The 10022-nt window shown below is 45.3% G+C and overlaps 1 long non-coding RNA gene across 1 annotated transcript in view; it reads right to left on the reverse strand.

The window, feature by feature from the left end:
- Nucleotides 1–2072: 2072 nt before the first annotated feature.
- The window catches only part of LOC116075337, an 8330-nt gene continuing 380 nt past the window's right edge, over nucleotides 2073–10022 (reverse strand). The window contains exons 2-3 of the long non-coding RNA XR_004112530.1: nucleotides 9741–9908; nucleotides 2073–2398 (exon numbers count right to left, since the gene is read on the reverse strand). This is a non-coding gene — a long non-coding RNA (uncharacterized LOC116075337). The remainder of the gene's footprint in view (nucleotides 2399–9740; nucleotides 9909–10022) is intronic.

A 10022-nucleotide genomic window follows, 5' to 3' on the forward strand; every position in this document is an offset into this window, starting at 1 on the left:
AGTCAATAGACGTTAGATGTCACGCACACTGGAGACAAGTGTAAAGCTAGAAGGGTCAAGAAGAACAGTAAACCAAGCGGGACATGCTGCAGACTGTGAGTTCTGTACTCTCTCTGCATCATGCTGTTCAGCACAACGCCCCCCCCCCCCCAACTCCATCCTTCTGGGAATAGAGAGGGCATTGCTTTCATAGCAACCTTAAACACAGAGTACAGAGAAAGAAAGAAAGAAAGAAAGAAAGAAAGAAAGAAAGAAAGAAAGAAAGAGAGAGAGAAAGAAAGAAGGAAAGAAAGCTGGTGGCTTTTTCTATCACACCGTGTGATAGAAACCATATCTGAAACTTCTAAAGCGGCCCAGAACATGAGACCAGGTAGGCCATGAGCCTAGGGGAAAACCGAATACCGTTATTCTGCCAACTGACGGAACCGTAGCAATACACTGACTCCTCATGACGTACTGCTGTACCATAGAGCAGCGCCTCCCTCGTACAGCTCTCTTCAGAGAAGCTTCTTCCTCTTACAGCAGATGGGAATTAGCACAGAGACCCACAGCTGCTCGCTAAGAACCAGAGACTTTGGAGCACTCAGTCCTAAGTGGGATGGATATCTTCTTCGTCAAATCTCTTCCCTCGATGCTAAGAGGTCTATGCAGAAGGGTGGGCGGAAAGATTCTGAGAGGCAGAGGCGGTGCATGATTCCAGACAGGACTCTTCCAGACACACCAAAAGACTAACATATATGAACTCACAGGGGCATGTGGTGACATGCATGAGATCGGCAAGCCAGGGGCTGGAGAGATGGCTCAGCGGTTAGGAGCAAAGACTGCTCTTCCAGAGGTCCCGAGTTCAATTCCCAGTCACCGCATGGTGGCTCACAACCATCTGTAATGGGATTCAATGCACTCTTCTGGTGTGTGTCTAAAGACAGCTACAGTATATTCATATAAAAATAAATAAGTCACCAGGAAGTGGTGGCGCACGTTTTTAATCCCAGCACTTGGGAGGCAGAGGCAGGCAGATTTCTGAGTTCGAGGCCAGCCTGGTCTACAGAGTGAGTTCCAGGACAGCCAGGCTACACAGAGAAACCCTGTCTCAAAAAAACAAAATAAATAAATAAATAAATAAGTCTTTTAAACAAAAAAGATCTGCAAGCCAGACAGTGTCCCCACACTGGGAGGAGAAGTGGACATAGGCTCCCAACCTTACCCAAGAATCTAACTGTAATGGATACCCACTAGCAAAGGGAAAATCAGTGTTCTTCAGTGGAGTCTCACAGGGCTTATTAGTCATACTTCAGGGGAAGCCCCATGGCTTGAAGCCGTTGGGCAATATGAATTCAGTGATGTTTTTCATATTGCTTTATTTGGGCTTTTTTTTTTTTTGTCTTTTGCCTGTTTGTTTTGATTTTCATTTGGGGGGCAGGGCTTTTTTAGGGTTTTTGTTTTTTGTTTTGTTTCTTGCTTTTTAAATTTTTTTTATTAGATATTTTCTTTATTTACACGTCATATGATTTCTCCTTTCCCAGTTTCCCCTCCAGAAAACAAACAAACAAACAAACAAACAAAACCAACAAGCAGAAACCCCTGTTGCCTCCCCCTCCCCAATGTTTTTTTTGTTTTGTTTTGTTTTTTTGTTTTTCGAGACAGGGTCTCTCTGTGTAGTCCTGACTGTCCCGGAACTCACTCTGTAAACCAGGCTGGCCTCAAACTCAGATCCTCCTGCCTCTGCCTCCCAAGTGCTAGGATTAAAGGCGTGTACCACCACCGCCCGGCTTGTTTCTTGTTTTTTTAAAGAGAGAACATAAAATTGAGTGGTTAAGGAGGGGAGGAAGGTCAGAGAGGAGAGAAAAATGTGATCAACATATATAGTATGAAAATTTCACAATCAAAAAATAATTTTAAGTTCATGAAAAAAAAAAAAGAAAAGACAAAACGTAGAATAGACCAGAGAGTGTGGCTCAGTGACAGGGAGCTTGCCTAGCAATAGCAAAGACTTAGGACAGATTATTATCTTTTTTTTTTTTTTAAGTTTATGTATTAACATTTTAAAAAAATATGTGTGGGAGTCAGGGGAGAACCGTACCATGGCTCTAAATGGAGGCCATAGGACAACATGGAGCAGTCAATTTTCTGCTGTGTGGTTCCTGGCATGGAACTCAGGTAGGTCAGGCTTGCCCATCACGACCATTAAGCCATCTCGCTGGCTTAAGGTATCATCATTTAAAATCAAGGTCGTGTGTGGAGAGCTTCAAAAGGGAGCATCGTGCATGGACACTCACAGGGGCACTCGAGGTGTGGGAAAAGCTGGCCAAGACAACTGTTTCATCCCTACCCTGCCAGGCTGGACCAAAGGAAAGATGCGGATGAAATTCCAGGTAATCCCTAGGTGCATTTCAATGACCTGAAAAGGGAGAAAGCACAACTTCAGCAGTTGAATGAAACATGCCGTGTGCCTTCAGGGCACACTCACCTGAAATGCACCTTCAAAGTGCATTTCTTTTCATTTGGCAAAACAAAGAATCCCGAGACACTTCTAGAAGCATGCACGTACATCTACTCTCTTTACGATGCAAGGCTAAGTTCGACCATGAGCACGCCGGTCCACCATCTTTCCTTCCTCAACTGAGCATGTGTTGGGAGAGTACCAACCTCCTCTGAGCTCCCTGAATAAACCCCCCCCAGGCCTTTGTTCATGGAGGACTCTGCTTTAGAAATGAGTACTGCACCTCCTCACCTGCCACAGGTACCAAGTTTTCTCTCCCCTTTTATGGTTTATTGGCCAGGCCTGTTTTTAGCTTTGTGCCATGGAGTCTTGATTTTTAAACCTTTGTTGATTGTGTGGCGGTTCTGCGGAGAGGGGTCAGCCACGATGCTGCAGCCTCGCTGTGCGGAATTCCACTGCATCGGCAGTTTCGTAAACAAACCTAAAGCCGTGTCTTAGGGATTCTATTGCAGCAGTGAAACACCATGTCCAGAAGCAAGTTGGGGAAGAAGGGGTTTATTTGACTTATATTTCTACATGACTACCAATGACAGGAGCCAGGATAGGAACTTGACCAAAGCAGAGATCTGGAGGCAGGAGCTGATGCAGAGGTCCTGGAGGGATGCTGCTTCCTGGCTTCCTCAGGCTGCTTTCTCAGAGAACGCAGGACTACCCAGCCCAGGGATGGCACTACCCACAATGGGCGGGGCTTTCTATAGACCTGTTTACAGCCGCATCTTCTAGAGACATTTTCTTAATTGAGGTTCCCTCCTCTCATGACTTCAGCTTGTGTCAAGCTGACATAAAACTAGCCAGCACAAGCCCAAAGCACACCCCAAAACCAACTGAAATTGATAAGGAAGTGTTCCACGTAGCTTTCAAAATGAACACTGCACGTAGCCCTGCTTCCTTAAAGCATCTGCTGTTCTAAGAAACCACGTTCTTGTAATTAGTGCTATAAAACCCACTGCAAAGGACAGAGGAGAAGCATAAGAAACCCCAAGCTTTGGCTCCATCTCTGCTCCCAGTAACATCAATGCTATGGACGAACGATCTGGGCTCTGCTTACAAAACTGGCGTTGTAAGACGGGTTCCTCCCTCCCGAGAATTATGGGGAGATGAATATCAGTGGCAGCGCCTTGAACTGCAGCATAAAATCTGAGCCAGTCTTATTTTTAGTTCAGAAAGCTTAGAAGTAAATCCCATATTGTCCTAACATTTCTATCATTGTCATTGGTCCAAACTATTTTTTATGTGAGATTTCTACTTGGCTCTTTGTGCAAGAGGTAGACTAAAAGGGAGGGGGGAGACTGGGGGTGGGGGTGGGGGGAGAAGTCATGAAAAAAGACAAATACAGAGAGGAAGCAAGTGAGACAACTTTGATTAATGTAGTATGCTAAAAATGACTTCAAGAAATAAAAGGGCTCAGTCAGATGATTTCAAGACTCAAAGCTCCTTCACCAGCCGCCATTTCAGACCAAAGCTGAAGAGACGAAGCCAAAAGATTGGGCACACAGGATGGGAAAAGGGCAGGCGCAGAAGTGGTTTTCACCACCAGAGACAAAAGGCATAAGTAAGTATGTGGATCCCATTATCTGGAGAGAACTACAGACCCCCCCCACCCCCCCTTAAGGCTGTTTTGCTCTCTCCGAAGTCTCTGTCAAAGTAAGGGAAGTCAGGAATCTTTGGTCCTTAATCTAATCCTTAAAACTTTTGGCGCCCCTGGGTAGCCGCTGAGTTCAATAGTCAGCCTCATCTTGTCTCAGGAAGACCCATTTCAATGCCTTCCCTCTCAAAAACCATTACATTAATTTTCTAATAATAATAATAATAATAGTAATAGTAATAATAATAATAATAAAGAGCAAGGCAAGGTGGCATATACTTGAAACCTCAACACTTGTAAAACTGAGCTAAAACTACCAGGAGTTCAAGGCCAACCTGGGCCTAATACTAGAGTTTAATCTCAAAAATAAAAAAGGAAGAAGAGGGAAAGAGGAAAGGAAAAGATAAGAATAGAGGTTGTGTGGGTAAATTCGTTGAACCACTTTGGCTCCCAGCAGGGCGAGAGTATATTGCACCTGCTCAAGAGTTCTTTGGATTCTTGAATGAAGCACACACACACACACACACACACACACACAGAGAGAGAGAGAGAGAGAGAGAGAGAGAGAGAGAGAGAGAGAAATAGTTTTGATATGCCTGACTAGCTCAATGGCTGGATATTTCTAAACCCCCCATGGCTAGCACACATTTCCCTCTGGTATTCCTGGCTTAACACCTTCTAAATCTATATCTTATCTTTGCTGTCCTGCTACCTTCTGGGCAAATCTCCCCTCGCCCCGCCCCCCAAATAGGGCAGCTTCCCTTTCCAACTACAATGCTGGATGATTTTTCTCCATCCAGAGCTCTTGAATCCTGATCCCTCTCTTTTTGAGTCATGGAGATTTCTCTTCTTCATCTCTCCCTTGTTCCTTTGCCCGCACAATCTAAAAGTCCCGCCTCCGTCTCCCTGCCCAGCCATGGGCTATATGGCAATTCTTCATTATCAATCTACCCTCAGTTCTGGAAGCTCTGCTTTGGAGAGCCAAATTAAGACAAAGCATTAGAATCAATTCCCAAGAGAGGTTGGGATGGATGGGTGGGTGGATGGATGGATGGATGGTTAGGTGGATGGATGGATGGATGGATGGGTAGGTGGATGGATAGATGGGTGGGTGAGTGGATGGATGGGGGGGGTGGATGAATAAATGGATAAGGGAGCAGCTAGTGGTTTATCATTAGACCACTGCATGTGTCGAGTTGTTTCTCTTTAGAATCAGAACTAAGGGACACTCTAATCATCCACTTCAAACATGTTCTTAGAAGCAGACTCTGTGGATCAAAGGGAACCATATTTGAAAACGTCTGATTCTATCCCAACTTGCCCTTCCAGAAAGATTGTACCAACATTGACTCTTGTCAGCAATACACAAGAGCCAGTTGTCCAGTACACTCTCCTTTGGGGGAAAAAAAAAGTCCTTTCCATTCCCTACGGTGTCAGAAATATACCAACATATGTCAAAAAATAATATTTCCCTGTTCCTCTCATTTTCATGAGTATCATCACTAGTGGGGCTGACCGTCTTTTTATGAGCTCTGGATGCTCTCAGGCCTCCCGTCAGACCTCCCATACCTCTGTAGTCATTGCTGCTTCCTCAGAGCATCTATGTCAGTGGACAGGTTTTCCTTTGGGACAGCAGTAGGGGAGGCTCTGCAGAGCGAGCAAGCAATAGCCACGAATTAACTTCCCAAGATCTCTACAGCACCCAGTGACATGAGATGCTCCCAGGGAATGCTCTGGATCATCTGGCAGAGGTCCCCAGCAGGACCAAGTATCAGCTCTGTGCGAAAGGATGTCATGCTCTATCGGTATTTCTCTTGAGTCTTCCTTCCTCTCACCCTGTTTTGCATCCCTCTTTCCTATTAGGTCCCTTTCTCCCACCACCACTCTGTTCCTCCCTCCCTCTGTAGGATCATGCCCAAGTTAAACTTACTTGAAGGTTGGGATGATGGATCAAGGAATAAGAGTTGGTTGGTATGCAAGCATGAGGACCTGAGTTCAAATACCCAGAGCACATGTTTTTTGTTTGTTTGTTTGTTTTTGGTTTTTCGAGACTGGTTTCTCTGTGGAGCCGTGGCTGTCCTGGAACTCACTCTGTAGACCAGGCTGGCCTCGAACTCAGAAATCTGCCTGCCTCTGCCTCCCAAGTGCTGGGATGAAAGGCGTGCGCCACCACCACCCGGCCCAGAGCACATGTTAAAAGCTGGGCATGGCCATGTACTTGCTTGTAACCCTAATACTGGATGGGATATAAACAAGAGGATCGCTGGGATTTGATACTTGACAGTCTGATGTCAGAGTCTTTCAGGGAAAGACTCTGTCTCAAAGGAATAATGTAGAATGGGTGGGATGGTCATGTGTGCGTGATCAGGAACTTGTGCTTATATACAACATGTGCGTGATGTGTACATATACCATACATATAAGTAACACACACATACACACACAAAGAAAATCTACTCATACTTAAATCCTCATTTTACGGTCTCTTTCTGGGCTAGGGAAGCTAAACCAAGGCAAAATGGTTTTCTTCCTTCCCAATTTAATCTGATTGTTCATATTTTTTTTTTCATTTTAAGACTGATATTAAAAAAATACATATTTGGGAGCTGGAGAGATGGCTCAGTGGTTAAGAAACTGGCTGCTCTTCCAGAGGTCCTGAGTTCAAATCCCAGAAACCACATGGTAGTTCACAACCATCGGTAACGAGATCTGACGCCCTCTTCTGGGGTGTCTGAAGACAGCTACAGTGTACTTACATATAATAAATAAATAAATCTTTTTAAAATATTAATAAGGAGTGGATGTTGGTGAAAGACAACTCTGATCTGCCACAGATGAGGGGCGTGGCTTACAGGTACTCTCAAGTTCAAGTGGCTAACCATTATTCAAAATCAGTGTTACCTCCCCACAGTTGAGTGTTTTCAAGACAAGAGTCTTCCATTATGCAAGGTAGCCTCAAACCTACTATATAGCCGAAGGTTACCTTGAATTTCCAACCTCCTACCTGCAGTTACAGGTATGCATGATCACTCCCAGTTTATGTGGTCCTGGGGCTCAAACCCAAGAGTTTGTGGGAGAGCAATCTGCCAAGTGAGCTACACTCACAGCTTCACTTTTTTTCCCCCCCCAAAACACGGTTTTTCTGGATTTGCCCTGGCTGTCCTGGAACTCACTCTGTAGACCAAGCTGGCCTCAAACTCAGAAATCTGCCTGCCTCTGCCTCCCAAGTGCTGGGATTAAAGGCATGCGCCACCACCGCCCGGCTACAGCTTCACTCTTGATTTCAGATGTGCCATACTGACCTGAAGATTCCCTCGGGAAATTAGATTAACAAAAAAGGTGGTAAAACGGAAAACACAAAGTGCACTTCACTGTATACTTTCTATAAAGTTGATTTATATTCAGTTCATATTATCGTGAAAATCTATATCCAAAGGCCAGCAGGGATAGACACCAGGAAGACTAAAACCTTAGCTACTTTCCTATTGCTGTAACAAAACATCATGACCAAGGCAACTTCTAAAAGAAAACATTTGGGTTTCATGGTTCCAGACGAGTACGTGACCGTCATGGTGGAGAACGCAACAGCGAGCAGGCAGGCATGGCTGAGAACTTCCATCCTCATCCACAAACAGGAAGCAGAAAAAAGAGCTGAGAAGGACATGGGGCTTTGAAAACCTCACAGCCCACCCTCAGTGACACAGACACTCCTCTTCCAGAAAGGGCAGAATCCTTCCCAAGCAGTTCCACAAATTAGAGACCAAGCGTTGGAACACACGAACCCATAAGGGCCAATCTTTCTCAAACCAGCATGACTAAACAGGTCGGATTGCTTGAGCCCATAATTTGTAAAAGCCTGGGTAACAAAGAGATTCTCCCCACCCCTCTACACGCACACACACACACACACACACACACACACACACACACATACACACGCATGTTCAGAGTAGATTGCCATCCTTTTTAGTGAGTCATGTCCTTCTGGAAGTCTGGCAAGGTTTCCAGTGGAGAGATCTTGGGTCAGATGACATTTTCTAGTATCTAAAATCAATATGGTCTTAATTAAAACACCAGCCGCCCAAGAAGACTCTGAGAGACAGTAAACAACACTAAACTCAGCTGGATCAGAGCCCAGAAAGTCAGCCAGACTTGTGCAAATGAGGAGCAATACACACACACACACATACCACACACCACACACCACACACACACACACCACACATATACCACACACCACATACACACACACATATGCACACATACCATACACCACACACACACACACCACACACATATACCACACACCACACACACCACACATACACCATATACACACACCCCCCCCACATATATACACACACCACATACACACATACACAAACCATACACCACACACACACACCACACATACACCATACACACACACACACCACACACATACACACACACCACACATATACACACACACCACATATACACACACACCATACATATACACACACACCACACAGACACACCACATACACACACTACACACATACCACATACACACACACCACACACACACACAAACCATACACTACACACACACATTCCACATACACTACATACACACACACTACACACACAAACCACATACACCACATACACACACACACACAAACCATACACTACACGCATACATACACCACACATACACACACCACATACACACACACTACACACATACCACATACACACACCATACATACACGCATGCACACACACCACACACACACATATACACACACACACCACATATACACACACACTTAAAGCTTTCAAAAGCAGCTAAGGCTAAGGCCTTAGATGGGGGAAGGGGAGGGCAGAGATGGGAACACAGGAACAAAGAAAATTGCCAGTTTACATCGTTATGTGGGCCAGGAACCAGACACAGCCACTGCGGAAGATTCCGTTGGGGTGGTGGGTGGGGAGGCCATTCTTTCAGCTGCACAGTTGAAAGCAAACATAGGCAAAAAGGACAACCAGGACAGAGCAGCTTGCCTTGCCTGGGCAATGAGAATGTTCAAGGAAGACCCAGCAAACCCACGGCAGCCAGATGTAGTAGACTCTTTGGGGGTGTGACTGCCCCCCACTTCCGGGACAAATCCAGAACCTTAAAAGAGGGAAAGAGTTGACTCCACCCTTTTGCTGCATGTCATCAGAATCTGCTACAAGTTATCAGTTGGAACGTGTGAAGCACACGAGGGGCTCTGCCTTACGCAACTGCAAACATGGAGAAGTAACAGAATAAAATCACTCCAGATTAGATCAAGCACACTTTAAAGCAGTTGATCTTAAATCTCAGATTTGAGGTTTATGAAAAGACAGGGTTGAGAGATGGCTCCGCAGTTAAGAACCCTGGCTGTTTGTTCTTCCAGAGGATCTTGCTTGGATGCCCAGCACCCATGTGGCAGATTACAACTCTCTGTAACTCCAGTTCCAGGGGGATCTGATGTCCTCTTCTGGCCTCTCTGGGCACTTTACACACAAATAGATAACACATGTAGGGAAAACATCCATCCATATTAAATTACTTTACACTAGACTAGCATTTTAGAAGAGATAATGAGAATCCATAGGTTCTATGCTAATCAGATTGAAAGCACTCACAGTCTCGCTGGTCAGGAGACTGCGCTTAATGTTTCCTTTTCCTTTTTCGAACTGAAAGATAATGACTTCAGGATGGATGTTCGGGCAACCAATACCACAACGGCCTTCATCACAATGCAGTCGTGTGTTCTAATGCAATCAGCAGCTACCAGCTGAAGACCCTGGTTGCTGCGTTTATAAAAAACATGAGGAGGAGAAGGAATATGTTCTGATGGAGGTGTAGTCAGGTATGGGGGAGGAGGGTGCTTCTGCGGACCCTCGCTGAGGCATCCCTCCCTCCCC

This window comes from Mastomys coucha, unplaced genomic scaffold, assembly GCF_008632895.1.
Source record: "Mastomys coucha isolate ucsf_1 unplaced genomic scaffold, UCSF_Mcou_1 pScaffold3, whole genome shotgun sequence".
NCBI classification, from domain to species: domain Eukaryota; kingdom Metazoa; phylum Chordata; class Mammalia; order Rodentia; family Muridae; genus Mastomys; species Mastomys coucha.